Source organism: Salmo salar, chromosome 13, assembly GCF_965601325.2.
Source record: "Salmo salar chromosome 13, fSalSal1, whole genome shotgun sequence".
NCBI classification, from domain to species: Eukaryota; Metazoa; Chordata; class Actinopteri; order Salmoniformes; family Salmonidae; genus Salmo; species Salmo salar.
Window position 1 is genome coordinate 99,689,963 of NC_138303.1, and position 16,025 is coordinate 99,705,987.

Consider the following 16,025-nt stretch of genomic DNA (forward strand, 5'->3'; position numbering starts at 1 on the left):
GGATGGTAATCTCAATCTTTGAAAAGAAAGCTAATGACAATGTAGCTGCAAATGTAGACGTAAATACTAAAGAAATAAATCATTAGAGAGGAAATTTGACAGAAAAATAGAGAGATCCAGAACAACACAACCCTATAGAATGGACTCAAGGTAATTGAAATTTGCAGTGACCAGTGAGAGCATGTCAAATACACTTTCCATGGTAGACCTTTACAAACTGCAAATGTTTGATTTACAGTTAAAATGTAAATCATTCTGCTCAGGTATTTAAAAAGTTTCAGGTGTTTGTTTTTTTACCTGTCACTGGGCAGAACTGGACTTATTGTGTTTATCTGCTGGTGATGAGCATGTTCGCCTAGTCTTGTGTCAGGGGCTCAGGGCTACTGCACTAAGGCTGCGTTTACACAGGCAGCTCAATTCTTTTGCCAATAATTGGGCAAAAGATCTGATATGATTAGTCAAAAGACCAATCATTGGGCAAAAGATTAGAATTTGGCGGCCTGTGTAAACGCAGTCTAATTGCTGTAGTTACTAGCTACCATATTAGAAGTGCATTAGGTCGAGGAAATATGATTGACATTACACAAGCTTTATGTTATGTATGGTACGACGTGCTGGCTAGATAAAACACTTTAGGCTGTAAGTGAATGGATAAACACTGCACCAAAGAGAATATATTTTCCTCAAGTTCCTCTGCGTGCACATCACTGATGACCTAAAATGGTCTCTTCACACAGACGGTGTGGTGAAGAAGGCACAACAGTGCCTCTTCAACCTCAGGGGGCTGAATACATTTGTTGTCCCCTTAGACACCCGAGACACTGCCTGTTCACCCTGCTACCATCTAGAAAGCGGAGACAGTACAGGTGCATCAAAGCTGGGAACAAGAGACTGATAAACAGCTTCTATCTCCAAACAAAGAAATGTAAGTTATGTCTATTAGGAAGTAATGAAGTTATGTCCGTCTCTACCAATGGGAATGGATACCTTTGTTTCCTGGTTGGAGCGCCACTGGTGTTTTTTCAAGCTGCAATAAATGATGCATCCTCCAGATGAGGCTGTTTTCATATAGTTTTACAATATTAGTCATTCTTTCAGTCTGTGACTGAGCCGCATTCGCCATAACGTGTTTGAAAATACAGGTAAATAGTGACCACTAGCGGCTGTTCAGGCTACTGCTGTGATTGTGTATTTCTCTCTGTTGTTTTTCACAAGGATCTCTATGGGAAACAACACGGAAAATAGCAACAGGCAGTGTAGTTAAGAGTTTTCAACAGATTGTGTAATACATTAATCATGTTTCGTTAGCGGATCAGTAGCAGCGGTTGCCGCGTTCAAAACAACTGGGAACTGGGAAGTCGGAGATTTCCGAGTTTCCAGTTCCCAGACAACTGAGAACTTCAAAAACATTCGATTGAGAAACGTCGTTTTGAACAGTCATCCAACTCGGAAACTCGGGCATCTTTCTAGAGCTCTGACTTTCCAACTTGAAGATCACTGACGTCATGTCACCTCGTTTTTTCCCAGAGTTCCTAGTTGTCTTGAAAGCATCAAATAGCCTGAACAGTGGCTAGAGGTCGACCTGTTTTTTGTTGTTGTTGTAAATAGTGACCACTAGCAGCTGTTCAGGCTATAGCAGCAGGTGCCGTTTTATAGCAGAGCAGCAGTAGCTTCCCACTTCATAACAACATTGTTCCAACAATGATTCACTTGACTTGCTTTAGAATGTTTTTAGTTTAATAAATAGGGTTTCTTCACAAAGTGTGTACATTCATGGGGCAGCAGATAGCCTAGTGGTTAGTGTGCTGGAATAGTAACCGAAAGGTTGCAAGTCCAAACCCCCTGCTGACAAGGTAGAAATCTGTCATTCTGCCCTTGAGCAAGGCAATTAACCCACTGTTCCTAGGCCTTCATTGAAAATAAGAATTTGTCTTAACTGACTTGTCAAGTTAAATAAAGGTTTTTAAAAAAGTATGCATGTGAATAGGCTACAAATGAGCATTTCTGAAATGGAGTACACAGAAATCTAAACTATGAACGAACAGAGTGAGGTTTACACTGTTGCGCGTGTTTCAATCGGTGACGTCACTCGCTCTGAGACCTTGAAGTAGTTGTTTCCCTTGCTCTGCAAGGGCTGTGGCTTTTGTGGAGCGATAGGTAACGATGCTTCGAGGGTGGTTGTTGTTTATGTGTGCAGAGGGTCCCTGGTTTGGGGCGAGGAGAGGGACAGAAGTTAAATTGTTACTCAAGCACAACACAAATGTTTGAATAATATCTGATATTAAGAGCAAGTAGACCTGGGGTGGTGTAACATAAAGACAGACTCATGGAGTATTATTTTCAAAACTTGTCACCTCAGGGCCTTGCTGTCTTTGTCACTGTCACAGGCTCTGACGATCACCTTGCCAGAAAACGTGGAAAGGATCAATACCATACAACAATTTGAGTTAGTAAATCCTTTGGTGGATGCTCTGCTCAACATAAGAAATGGTTGTTCAAAGTTGAGATTATATTTAGAAAAATAAAAAACTTAACATATACAGTATCTCACAAAAGTGAGACGGATTACTGGAACCATGTCTTGTGGTCTTGATGAGAACAAGATACACTTATTTGGTTCAGATGGTGTCAAGCGTGTGTGGCGGCAACCAGGTGAGGAGTACAAAGACAAGTGTGTCTTGCCAACAGTCAAGCATGGTGGTGGGAGTGTCATGGTCTGGGGCTGCATGAGTGCTGCCAGCACTGAGGAGTTACAGTTCATTGAGGGAACCATGAATGCCAACATGTACTGTGACATACTGAAGCAGAGCATGATCCCCTCCCTTCGGAGACTGGGCCGCAGGGCAGTATTCCAACATGATAACGACCCCAAACACACCTCCAAGACGACCACTGCCTTGCTAAAGAAGCTGAGGGTAAAGGACTGGCCAAGCATGTCTCCAGACATAAACCCTATTGAGCATCTGTGGGGCATCCTCAAATGGAAGGTGGAGGAGTGCAAGGTCTCTAACATCCACCAGCTCCGTGATGTCGTCATGGAGAAGTGGAAGAGGACTCCAGTGGCAACCTGTGAAGCTCTGGTGAACTCCATGCCCAAGAGAGTTAAGGCAGTGCTGGAAAATGATGGTGGCCACACAAAATATTGACACTTTGGGCCCAATTTGGACATTTTCACTTAGGGGTGTACTGACTTTTGTTGCCAGCGGTTTAGACATTAATGGCTGTGTGTTGTGTTATTTTGAGGGGACAGCAAATTTACACTGTTATACAAGCTGTACACTCACTACTTTACATTGTAGCAAAGAGACATTTCTTCAGTTTCGTCACATGAAAAGATATACTCAAATATTTACTAAAATGTGAGGGGTGTACTCACTTTTGTGAGATACTGCATATATAAACTACCGTTCAAAGGTATGGGGTCACTTAGAAATGTCCTTGTTTTCCATGAAAACATACATGAAATGAGTTACAAAATTAATAGGAAATATAGTCAAGATGTTGACAAGGTTATAAATAATGTTTTTTTATTTTTATTGAAATAATAGTGTCCTTCAAACTTTGCTTATGTCAAAGAATCCTCCATTTGCAGCAATTACAGCCTTATAGACCTTTTGCATTCTAGTTATCAATTTGTTGAGGTAATCTGAAGAGATTTCACCCCATGCTTCCTGAAGCACCTGCCACAAGTTGGATTGGCTTGATGGGCACTTCTTACGTACCATACGGTCAAGCTGCTCCCACAACAGCTCAATAGGGTTGAGATCTGGTGACTGTGCTGGCCACTCCATTATAGACAGAATACCAGCTGACTGCTTCTTCCCTAAATAGTTCATGCATAGTTTGGAGCTGTGCTTTGGGTCATTGTCCTGTTGTAGGAGGAAATTGGCTCCAATTAAGCGCCATCCACAGGGTGCGTCATGGCGTTGCAAAGTGGAGTGTAAGCCTCCCTTTTACCCTGTACAAATCTCCCACTTTACCAACACCAAAGCACCCCCAGACCCTCACATTGCCTCCACCATGCTTGACAGATGGCATCAAGCACTCCTCCAGCATCTTTTCATTTTTTCTGCGTCTCACGAATGTTCTTCTTTGTGATCCGAACACCTCAAACTTAGATTAGTCTGTCCGTAACACCTTTTTCCAATCTTCCTCTGTCCAGTGTCTGTGTTCTTTTGCCCATATTTTATTTTTATTGGCCAGTCTGAGATATGGCTTTTTGCAACTGTGCCTAGAAGGACAGCATCCGGGAGTCGCCTCTTCACTGTTGACATTGAGACTGGTGTTTTGTGGGTACTATTTAATGAAGCTGCCAGTTGAGGACTTGTGAGGCAAATGTTTCTCAAACTAGACACTGTAATGTACTTGTCCTCTTGCTCAGTTGTGCACCGGGACCTCCCACTCTTCTTTCTATTTTGATTAGAGCCAGTTAGCGCTGTTCTGTGAAGGGAGTAGTACACAGCGTTGTACGAGATCTTCAGTTTCTTGGCAATTTCTCACATGGAATAGCCTTCATTTCTCAGAACAAGAATAGACTGACGAGTTTCAGAATAAAGTTATTTGTTTCTGGCCATTTTGAGCTTGTAATCAAACCCACAAATGCTGATGTTCCAGATGCTCAACTAGTGTTATTGCAGTTTTATTGCTTTTTTAATCAGAACAACAGTTTTCAGCTGTGCTAACATAATTACAAAAGGGTTTTCTAATGATCAATTAGCCTTTTAAGATGATAAACTTGGATTAGTTAACCCAATGTGCCATTGGAACACAGGAGTGATGGTTGCTGATAATGAGCCTCTGTACACCTATGTAGATATTCCCTAGAAAATCTTCCGTTTCCAGCTACAATAGTCATTTACAACATTAACAATGTCTACACTGTATGTGTGATCAATTTGATGTTATTTTAAATGGACAAAAAATGTCATTTTCTTTCAAAAACAAGGACATTTCTAAGTGACCCCAAACTTTTGAACAGTGGAGTTTTGGAACCCTTGGGGACTTATTTATATTGTATGTAGTGGGCAAAATTACTACTGTAGTTTCTTCCAACTGAAAGTGGTAACATAAGGTTATTAGCTATAATTGCTAAGAAACTTGTAACTGATAAGACTCTCACACCAAGTAATAGGTTAATTGACTCTTAGTTTGTTCCTTGTCAATGATGATTCATAAGTATTCTTTACAGTAAGCCTCCCAACTGTACATTTTAGTCATTTAGCAGACTCTCTTATAAAGAGCGATTTACAGGAGCAAGTAGGGTTAAGTTTCTTACTCATAGACACATCGACAGATTTTTTTTCCCAAGTCAGCTCAGGAATTCGAACCAGCGACCTTTCGGTTACTGGCCCACCGCCGTTAACTGCTAGGCAACCTGTACAAATGCCGCCATACAATTCAGTCATAAACTCGAGGGGACTGTAGCCTATTGAAGAGCTAATGAATAGCTATTAATATGTTTGTTTTCTTACCTAAAAAACACAAGAAGTCATAGGAGTAGGGAGGAGAGAGGGGCATATATGGAGCACATTGAAGCTGTATACCGTAAGATTTCTGAGTGTGTGACGTGATGGACGTTGGGGCTTGCATGTATGTATATTAGGAGCAGAGCTGTGTAATTTAACCATTTCTATCTCTTCCTAAAACACACATTATTTTACACACACACACGTCATAGCCCTATGGTAGACCAGACCCGTACAGAGCCAGAGCGGAAACCCCTCCCGAATCCCAGCTCCGGCAGCCGAGCAAAAGAAAAGAGGAATACCAAGAAATCAGGAGACAAGGAGAAATAATAGGAGAAAAGAAACTATCATAATAAAGTGAGTGCAGTCTGTCATTGATTGTATCAACTGTCTATTTGAATGGGATCATGTAGATTTGATATATTTGCTAGAGAACAAACACTTTCGAGCAATGGTTAAGGATTTTTTTCCTGGAGAAAAAAAAATGTCCAGACAACCGAAATTAGCATGAATAGCTAACTTTACCTAGCGGGTTAGCCAGCAAGGTAATAGCTAATAAAAACACCGATTCATTAATTTCCCATGATATTGTTATAGGAACATTTTATAATAATGCAGACACTATTTATTAAACTTTTGTTGTCACATAGTTAAGGTTTCACCCTAAACGTTTTACAATGGCGATGTCAATGTGGGTAGCGTTAGCTAGCTAGCAAGCTAACTGCTAATGCTAAGATAGTTTGCTAGTTAGTCAGCTTGACAATGTGAATCAAATTATGTTCAGATATTTAGCTGCTTAGTTTACTCTTGCTAGCTAGCTACTGGACCGTGTTTGGTAAGAAGAGGCACATCCACATTAGGAGCTTTGGCGCATGTTCTGTTCTAATGCCTTTGATGCACAAAAACTTTCCTCAGGATGGGAAACATGTAGGCATGTATTCAATGGCCATTTTAGGTGAAAGTGCAACTTATGTTGTCAGTTTGCAAACAGTTCATTGTGATTGTTATTGTATTCCATCAATGGTTTTGACATCTATGACAACTTGTTGACATTATAGCCAGTATTATTGAGAAACAGTTGCTGTGCTGTAAAGTACTGTATCATGGATTGCCACGAAATGGGCGGATGAAACGGATGCAGCTCCAGAAAACCTTGTCACAGCCAGCCAACTGGACTTTACAAAACCCCTTGTCACACTCAGCCAGCTGTGTCCAATATGCTCTCTCCCATCATAGCTAACAGATTGCATTTTTCTAACAAACAGCGTAGCCTAACAGTGTTTGTATACACTTACTGCCTACATTAAGCTACAAACATACGCTAGATATGAAATAAAGTCTAGAAAATAATGTATCACCAGGTGGAGTCAGGACACTGTTTATGTCTGTCAGCCTTGTATTCCATGACCCTTTCATGTCACAGCAGTGAACCGAATGCGGAGGACATTCCTTTGCTAGACTGCTCACTCAGATGGGGTATTCAAGCAGCAGTACCACCACTGCTGTTCTATAGCGCGCAGCAAATCCTTGTTGAGTTTAGCTAACTCCCACTGATGGTCCCCTCCGCCAGCCCATCACCCACCCACCCTAATGGTGTTATTGCTGGTGAGAAAGAGGATTATAGCAACCTCACATTAAGAAGACATTTCACTGTCATACTCCTGTGTACAACTTCAACTACACGGTTTGACTCACAATTTGTGGCACACGTTAGAGAGGAAGGAGACCCAGATGTAAAGAATGGCATTGTGGCCACCGATTTACTGAAATTGAGATAGCTGTTCATCTTCAAGTCATTGACTTGTTGTTTGACAAGTTTCCTACAGCTGTGGGCTTATAAAATGTAGGCTACTGGCTGAATGTCTTTATTGTACACAAGGTTGGTTGTTGTGTCACGAGATACTGTCAGGTCAAAGCAGTGTTTTCCACTAGCTCCGTCTGTCGGCTAATCAGCCGGTTACAGACTAATTTTCAGCCAGATACATTTTCCATTTCATATTAAAGCAACTTTTTGGGCGACCCAACCGAATTCACATAGAAATGTGAGTTATAGATATGTCATTCTCGTTGAAGCAAGTCTAAAATAATTGGTAGATCTATTCTATATACGCTATTTCTATGCGTCCCATTCTTTAGTTTAGTTTTTGCATCTTTTACTTTTGCTTTTGTACACAAGGTGAAAACACAATATTTTTGTTTATTGAAAAGATATTTAAGAGCGATTTAGATGGTACAATGCCGCTCTACATTATACATTGCTCGTTTTTGTCACAAATTGAAATTAGGCAAACTATTAGAATTTGAACAACCAGAAAATGGAGGAGCGGTTTCTGCATATTGCAACTTTAACTAGGCAACTTTTGAAGTTTCGATTCGCTAGTCCGTCGAGCCCTCTCCCGCTAGAATGAACGATATGAATGTTTTAGCAATCTATTGATAGGATAGGTGCCTGTAAGTCACAAAGCAAGCGATTTACAGGGAAACGCAGCAGAGAGGGAGAGGCAAAGCGAGAAGTTTCACTCTTTACAAAATCTGTCCAATTTCTGCCAAATTTGTTTCTATGGACTTATTTTGGACCTAAGCATGTCACCTACCTTCCCGCCTTTGGGACAATGACTCCTATTGTTAGGTCAGAGACAAGAGTATTCTGTTATTATATAGAGTGCCTTAGGAAAGTATTCAGACCCCTTGACTTTTTTCGCATTTTGTTATGTTACAGCCTTATTATAAAATGGATTACATTTTTTTTAAAGTCCACAACAATCTAAACACAATACCCCATAATGACAAAGCGAAAACATGTTTGTTGAAATGTTAGAACATTTATTAAAATTTGTAAACTGAAATACCCTATTTACATAAGTATTCAGACCCTTTGCTCTGAGACTTGAAATTGAGGATAGGTGCATCCTGTTTCCATTGATCATCGTTGAGATGTTTCTACAACTTGATTGTGGAGTCCACCTGTGGTAAATTAAATTGATTGGACATGATTTGGAAAGGCACAGACCTGTGTATGTAAGGTCCCAAAGTTGACAGTGCATGTCAGAATGCCAAGCATCACGCCTGGAGGAAACCTGGCACCGTCCCTACGATGAAGCATGGTGGTGGCAGCATCATGCTGTGGGGATGTCTTTCAGCGGCAGGGACTGGGAGACTAGTCAGGATCAAGGCAAAGATGAACGGAGCGAAGTACAGATGGATCCCTGATGAAAACCTGCTCCAGAGCTCACAGGACCTCAGACTGGGGTGAAGGTTCACCTTCCAGCAGGACAACGATCCTAAGCACACAGCCAAGACAATGCAGGAGTGGCTTCGGGACAAGTCTCTGAATGTCCTTGAGTGGCCCAGCCAGAGCCCGGACTTGAACCCGATCGAACATCTCTGGAGAGATGAAAATAGCTGTGCAGCATCGCTCCCCGTCCAACCTGACAGAGCTTGAGAGGATCTGCAGAGAAGAATAGGAGACACTCCCCAAATACACGTGTGCCAAGCTTTTAACATCATACCCATGAAGACTCAAGGCTGTAATCGCTGGCAAAGGTGCTTCAACAAATTACTGAGTAAAGGGTCTGAATACTTATGTAAATGTTTTTTACTTTTTTTATGCATTAGCAAACTTTTCTAAACCAGTTTTTGCTTTGTCATTATGGGGTATTGTGTGTAGATTGATGAGGAAAAAAACAATTTAATCAATTTTAGAATAAGGCTGTAACCTAACAAAATGTGGAAAAACTCAAAGGGTCTGAATACTTTCCGAAGGTACTGTACATATCTCTGGTTGCAGTTGTATTTCTTTACACGGAGGAGGGAGAGTGCCCAGAAACCTGCGCCTTTTACTCTCTGTTCCGAACGTGCTAGACGGCCAGTTCGTATAGCCTTTAGCTGTACCCTTATCCTACTTCTCCTCTGTTCCTTTGGTGATGTGGAGGTTAATCCAGGTCCTGCAGGGGTTAATCCAGGTCCTGCAGTGCCTGGCTCCACTCCCCAGGTGCTCTCATTTGTTGACTTCTGTATCCGTAAAAGCCTTGGTTTCATGCATGTTAACATTAGAAGCCTACTCCCCGAGTTTGTTTTACTCACTGCTTTAGCACACTCTGCCAACCCGGATGTCTTAGCCGTGTCTGAATCCTGGCTTTGGAAAACCACCAAAAACCCTGAAATCTCCATCGATAACTATAACATTTTCCTCCAAGATAGAACTGCCAAAGGGGGCGGTGTTGCAATCTACTGCAAAGATAGCCTGCAGAGTTCTGTATTACTATCCAAGTCTGTACCCAAACAATTCGAGCTTTACTTCTAAAAATGCACATTTCCAGAAACAAGTCTCTCACTGTTGCCGCTTGCTATAGACCTCCCTCTGCCCCCAGCTGTGCCCTCGATGCCATATGTGAATTGATTGCCCCCCATCTATCTTCTGAGCTCGTGCTACTAGGTGACCTAAACTGGGACATGCTTAACACCCCAGCCATCCTACAATCTAAGCTTGATGCCCTCAATCTCACACAAATGATCAATGAACCTACAAGGTACAACCCCAAATTCATAAACACGGGCACCCTCATAGATGTCATCCTAACTAACTTGCCCTCCAAATACACCTCTGCTGTTTTCAATCAAGATCTCAGCGATCATTGCCTGCATCCGTAATCGGTCTGCGACCAAACGACCACCCCTCATCACTGTCAAACGCTCCCTAAAACACTTCTGCGAGCAGGCCTTTCTAATCAACCTGGCCGGGGTATCCTGGAATGACATTGACCTCATCCCGTCAGTAGATGATGCCTGGCTATTCTTTAAAAGTGCCTTCCTCACCATCTTAAATAAGCATGCCCCACTCAAAAAATGTAGAACTAGGGATAGAAATAGTCCTTGGTTCACTCCAGACCTGTCTGCCCTTGACCAGCACAAAAACATCCTGTGGCGTTCTGCATTAGTATCGAATAGCACATCATCTTCTGCACATCTACCATTCCAGTGTTTAATTGCTATATTGTAATTACTTCGCCACCATGGCCTATTTATTGCCTTAACGTACCTCATTTGCACTCACTGTATATAGACTTTCTGTTTTCTTTTGTTCTACTATATTATTGACTATGTTTTGTTTATTCCATGTGTAACTCTGTGTTGTTGTATGTGTCGAATTGCTATGCTTTATCTTGGCCAGGTCGCAGTTGTAAATGAGAACTTGTTCTCAACTAGCCTACCTGGTTAAATAAAGGTGAAATAAATAAAAAATAAGCATGATGCTTGTGAATTTGCATGTCCCATGTAATGTAAGTGTTAACAATGTGTCAATCTACGACTTAGCCTAATTATTGTTTTCTGACACATTAATTTGTTTTTTGCGTGTTTCACATAGCCAGGCACATGGAGTCGTGGCGCATAGTAGGCTATTTACTGTGAGTTGATTGACAATTGAACAGCAAGTGTTGATTAGTTTATAAAAGTTGTCGAACTTACTGAATAAAGTCGATATCCTATATCCCTTTGACATTCATGCAATGTGATTATATGTCTATGGTATCGCATCGAGACAAGTAAACCAAAGGATTTCCTAGGTGTACTTTCCTAGAGTGCCAGACAGTGGCGCTTAAGTGAATGACTCATCTCGTCAATCAGTGTAGCCTTCCGAATCGCATCGTTGAGAGAGTTGTTTATTTGGCTCCCTAATTTGCGTTTGCTACTGGTAGGCTTTTTGGTGATTATCTGCAGATGAATTCTGAAAACCATTTGATGAAGATGTTGAATCATCACTGCATGAATAGTAGGTAGTGGAGAACCTCATTCTGGTCCAAATATGACAATTAGTGCCCTCGTGGAATCCAGGCATTAAAATGGAATTCAACAATATTCAAACATTTATTGACCTTAGCAGGGAATCAACTAAATGTATAGAAAAATTTGGCAAATTATTTATCATAAGACATGAACAGAGTGCCTCAGGGATTTGTATTTCCTGCAACTTTCTGAAGAAGCAACGAGTGTGCGTGTGTGCAGTGCACATGTCTACCACTTTGTGTAGCCATTAGCGATGATGCTAATGAAAACAGTCTTCTGATAGATGGAAAGGCTTTCCCAAAAACATTCTCAATTAAATGTTAATACGAAGTAGCCTATGCTTACCTGGCAGAATAATATCATGATTATTTTCATCAATCCAGTGGGTATTTGTTTGGCAAACTCTACCATCAAAACACTGCTATACAACAGCCTCTTGCTAATTGCACACTTAAATTAAGGGTGATTTACACCCCAAAATCTAAATTGATCAGATTTTTTTTCTTTCTCCCAGACCTCAAAAGTGGTCTCCTGATGTGGTTTACGCATTGTTGTGGACTTAGAACATCCAATTTTGTTTTTGTATTAAAAAAGTGTGGGGGGGTTTCTGGAGTGAAAAACTGAGGAAACGGAAACCAGGAAAATCAAAACCATAAATGTATTTTTAAAGATAATGTGGGTTATTTACTTCATTTTTCTGTTTTAATAAAATACATAATTTCAAGAACAAACATCATTGTGGCAATTCATATCTTGTAGTAAAACTGTAAATCAAACTTTAATATCAAGAGAAGACAGGTTTAATGTTCTCTTATTTCGAAAATAGTCCTGATCATATAGACCTAGACAGTATCCAAAACAAAAATAAACAATACCACAACACATTTTTCCAATCTAGGAGGTAAACTCGACAAAATATTCACTCATTTAGCTGTGCGTTTCAGATGAAATCAAGGCATTAGAATGTACCAGAGGCCCCCAAAATAGCTTCTTCTGCAAACAATTTGGGCCCTGAGGGTGGCTGGCTACTTTTTCTATTTGACTGACTACTATATGTACTTTTAGAAAACACGGGTTAAAAGTAAGACTTGTGTCAGACTCATGACACAACAAGTCTGATCAAAAACAACTCTCTCTTCTTGAACTTTCACTAGGCGGCCAGTCAGAGGCTATTTCTTTATTGTGGGTGACTCACTATGTTATGCAAGCCTGTGATCTTACTTTTCAATGTTGTCTTTCTAGGCCTTATAGGTTAAGTATTGATCCGTACCTGCCTGATAGTGGAGGAACCCCTTCCATGTGAAATGTTTGAGGGTCCACCATCCCTTCAACCATTTTGTGTCAGTGAAAAGTTGCTGCCATGCTATGTTGTCTTAGGTCTCTCTTTATGTAGTGTTGTGATGTGTGTTTTTGTCCTATATTTAAAAAATGTATTTGTATTTTTAATTCCAGCCCCCGTCCCCACAGGAGGCCTTTTGGTAGGCCATCATTGGAAATAAGAATTTGTTCTTAACTGACTTGCTTAGTTAATTAAAGGTCAAATAAAAAAGGTGAAGGCTTTAATAGCTCAGACACACCAACTGGGCCACAGGTGGTTTTATTCCCCCCATATATATATATATATGTGTGTGTGTGTGTGTGTGTGTACAAGTCACAAGTTTGGACACACCTAGTCATACAAGGGTTTTTCTTTATTTTTACTATTTTCTACATTGTAGAATAATAGTGGAGACATCAAAACTAAGAAATAACACACATGGAATCATGTAGTAACCAAAAAAGTGTTGAACAAATATTTGAGATTCTTCAAAGTAGCCACCCTTTGCATTGATGACAGTTTTGCACACTCTTGGTATTCTGTCAAGCAGCTTCATGAGGTAGTCACCTGGGATGCATTTCAATTAACAGGTATTTTTTTATTTAACTAGGCAAGTCAGTTAAGAACAAATTTGTATTTAACATTGACGGCCTACCAGGGAACAGTGGGTTAACTGCCTTGTTCAGGGGCAGAATGACAGATTTTTACCTTGTCAACTCAGGGATTCAATCCAGCAACCTTTCAGTTACTGGCCCAACACTCTAACCACTATGCTACCTGCCGCCCCAAAGTTAATTTGTGGAATTTCTTTCTTTCTTAATGCGTTTGAGCCAATTAGTTGTGTAGTGACAAGGTAGGGGTGGTATACAGAAGGTAGCCCTATTTGGTAAAACACCAAGTCCATATTATGGCAAGAATAGCAAAAGTAAGCAAAGAGAAACGACAGTCCATCATTACTTTATGACATGAAGGTCAGTCAATCTGGAAATGTTCAATAACTTTGAACGTTTCTTCAACTGCAGTCGCAAAAACCATCAAGCGCTGTGATGAAACTGGCTCTCATGAGGGCCGCCACAGGAAAGGAAGACCCAGAGTTACCTCTGCTGCAGAGGATAAGTTCATTAGTTACCAGTCTCAGAAATTGAAGCCCAAATAAATGCTTCACAGAGTTCAAGTAACAGACACATCTCAACATCAACTGTTCAGAGGAGACTGTGTGAATCAGGCCTTCATGGATCAAATTGCTGCAAAGAAACCACTACTAAAGGACACCAATAATAAGAAGAGACTTGCTTGGGCCAAGAAACACGAGCAATGGACATTAGACCGGTAGAAATCTGTTCTTTGGTTTGATGAGTCCAAATTTGAGATGTCTTTGTGAAACACAGAGTAGGTGAACGGATGAACTCTGCATGTGTGGTTCCCACCGTGAAGCATTGAGTAAGAGGTGTGATGGTGTGGGGGTGCTTTGCTGGTGACACTGTCAGTGATTTATTTAGAATTCAAGGCACACTTATCCTCTCTGGGCTAGGTGGGACGAAATCGTTCCACCTACGCAACAGCCAGTGTAATCCCGTGGCGCGATTTTCAAATACCTTAGAAATGCTATTACTTCAATTTCTCAAACATATGACTATTTTACACCATTTTAAAGACAAGACTCTCGTTAATCTAACCACACTGTCTGATTTCAAAAAGGCTTTACAACGAAAGCAAAACATTAGATTATGTCAGCAGAGTACCCAGCCAGAAATAATCAGACACCCATTTTTCAAGCTAGCATATAATGTCACATAAATCCAAACCACAGCTAAATGCAGCACTAACCTTTGATGATCTTCATCAGATGACACACCTAGGACATTATGTTATACAATACATGCATGTTTTGTTCAATCAAGTTCATATTTATATAAAAAAACAGCTTTTTACATTAGCATGTGACGTTCAGAACTAGCATACCCCCCGCAAACCTCCGGTGAATTTACTAAATTACTCAGGATAAACGTTCACAAAAAACATAACAATTTATTTTAAGAATTATAGATACAGAACTCCTTTGTGCAATCGAGGTGTCCGATTTTAAAATAGCTTTTCGGTGAAAGCACATTTTGCAATATTCTGAGTACATAGCCCAGCCATCACGGCTAGCTATTTAGACACCCACCAAGTTTAGCCCTGACCAAACTCCGATTTACTATTACAAAAGTTTGATTACCTTTGGTGTTCTTCGTCAGAATGCACTCCCAGGACTGCTACTTCAATAACAAATGTTGGTTTGGTCCAAAATAATCCATCGTTATATCCAAATAGCGGCGTTTTGTTCGTGCGTTCAAGACACTATCCGAAGTGTAAATAAGGGTCACGAGCATGGCGCAATTTGTGACAAAAAAATTCTAAATATTCCATTACCGTACTTCGAAGCATGTCAACCGCTGTTTAAAATCCATTTTTATGCCATTTTTCTCGTAAAAAAACGATAATATTCCGACCGGGAATCTGCGTTTAGGTAAACAGACGAAAGAAAACAAAGCATGAGGTCGACTCGGGCACGCGCCTGAGTCTCACAGTACTGTAACCAGCCACTACCCAAACGCGCTACTTTTTTTCAGCCAGTAACTGCAGAGTCATGATTCAACGTTCTGGCGCCTTCTGAGAGCCTATGGGAGCCTTAGAAAATGTCACGTTACAGCAGAGATCCTTTGTTTTGGATAGAGATGACAAAGAAGGCCAAGAAATGGTCAGAGAGGGCGCTTCCTGTTTGGAATCTTCTCAGGTTTTGGCCTGCCATATGAGTTCTGTTATACTCACAGACACCATTCAAACAGTTTTAGAAACTTTAGGGTGTTTTCTATCCAAAGCAAACAATTATATGCATATTCTAGTTACTGGGCAGGAGTAGTAACCAGATTAAATCGGGTACGTTTTTTATCCGGCCGTGCAAATACTGCCCCCTATCCCCAACAGGTTAACTGCCTTGTTCAGGGGCAGAACGACAGATTTTTACCTTGTCAGCTCGGGGATTCAATCTTGCAACCTTACGGTTAACTAGTCCAACGCTCTAACCACCTGCTTTACATTGCACTCCACGTGGAGCCTGCCTGTTACGCGAATGCAGTAAGAAGCCAAGGTAAGTTGCTAGCTAGCATTAAACCTATATTATAAAAAACAATCAATCATAATTACTAGTTAACTACACATGGTTGATGATATTACTAGTTTATCTAGCCTGTCCTGCGTTGCATATAATCGTTTAGGTACATGTTTCTCCAACCATATACATCAATGCCTCTCTTAAAATCAATACACAAGTATATATTTTTTAACCTGCATATTTAGTTAATATTGCCTGCTAACATGAATTTATTTTAACTAGGGAAAATGTGTCACTTCTCTTGCAAACAGGGTCAAGGTATATGCAGCAGTTTGGGCCGCCTGGATCGTTGCGAACTGTGAAG

At 40.7% G+C, this 16,025-nt stretch overlaps 1 protein-coding gene across 3 annotated transcripts in view; it reads left to right on the forward strand.

The window, feature by feature from the left end:
* Positions 1-5,527: 5,527 nt before the first annotated feature.
* The window catches only part of LOC106568339 (tyrosine-protein kinase Fer), a 40,057-nt gene continuing 29,559 nt past the window's right edge, over positions 5,528-16,025 (forward strand). For 2 of the 3 annotated variants that reach the window (XM_082960512.1, XM_082960514.1), the window contains exon 1: positions 5,533-5,822. The gene's annotated coding sequence lies outside the window, so the exon portion shown is untranslated. Of the gene's footprint in view, positions 5,823-16,025 lie in introns of all 3 variants that reach the window. The other variant, XM_014138600.3, reaches the window with a different exon arrangement.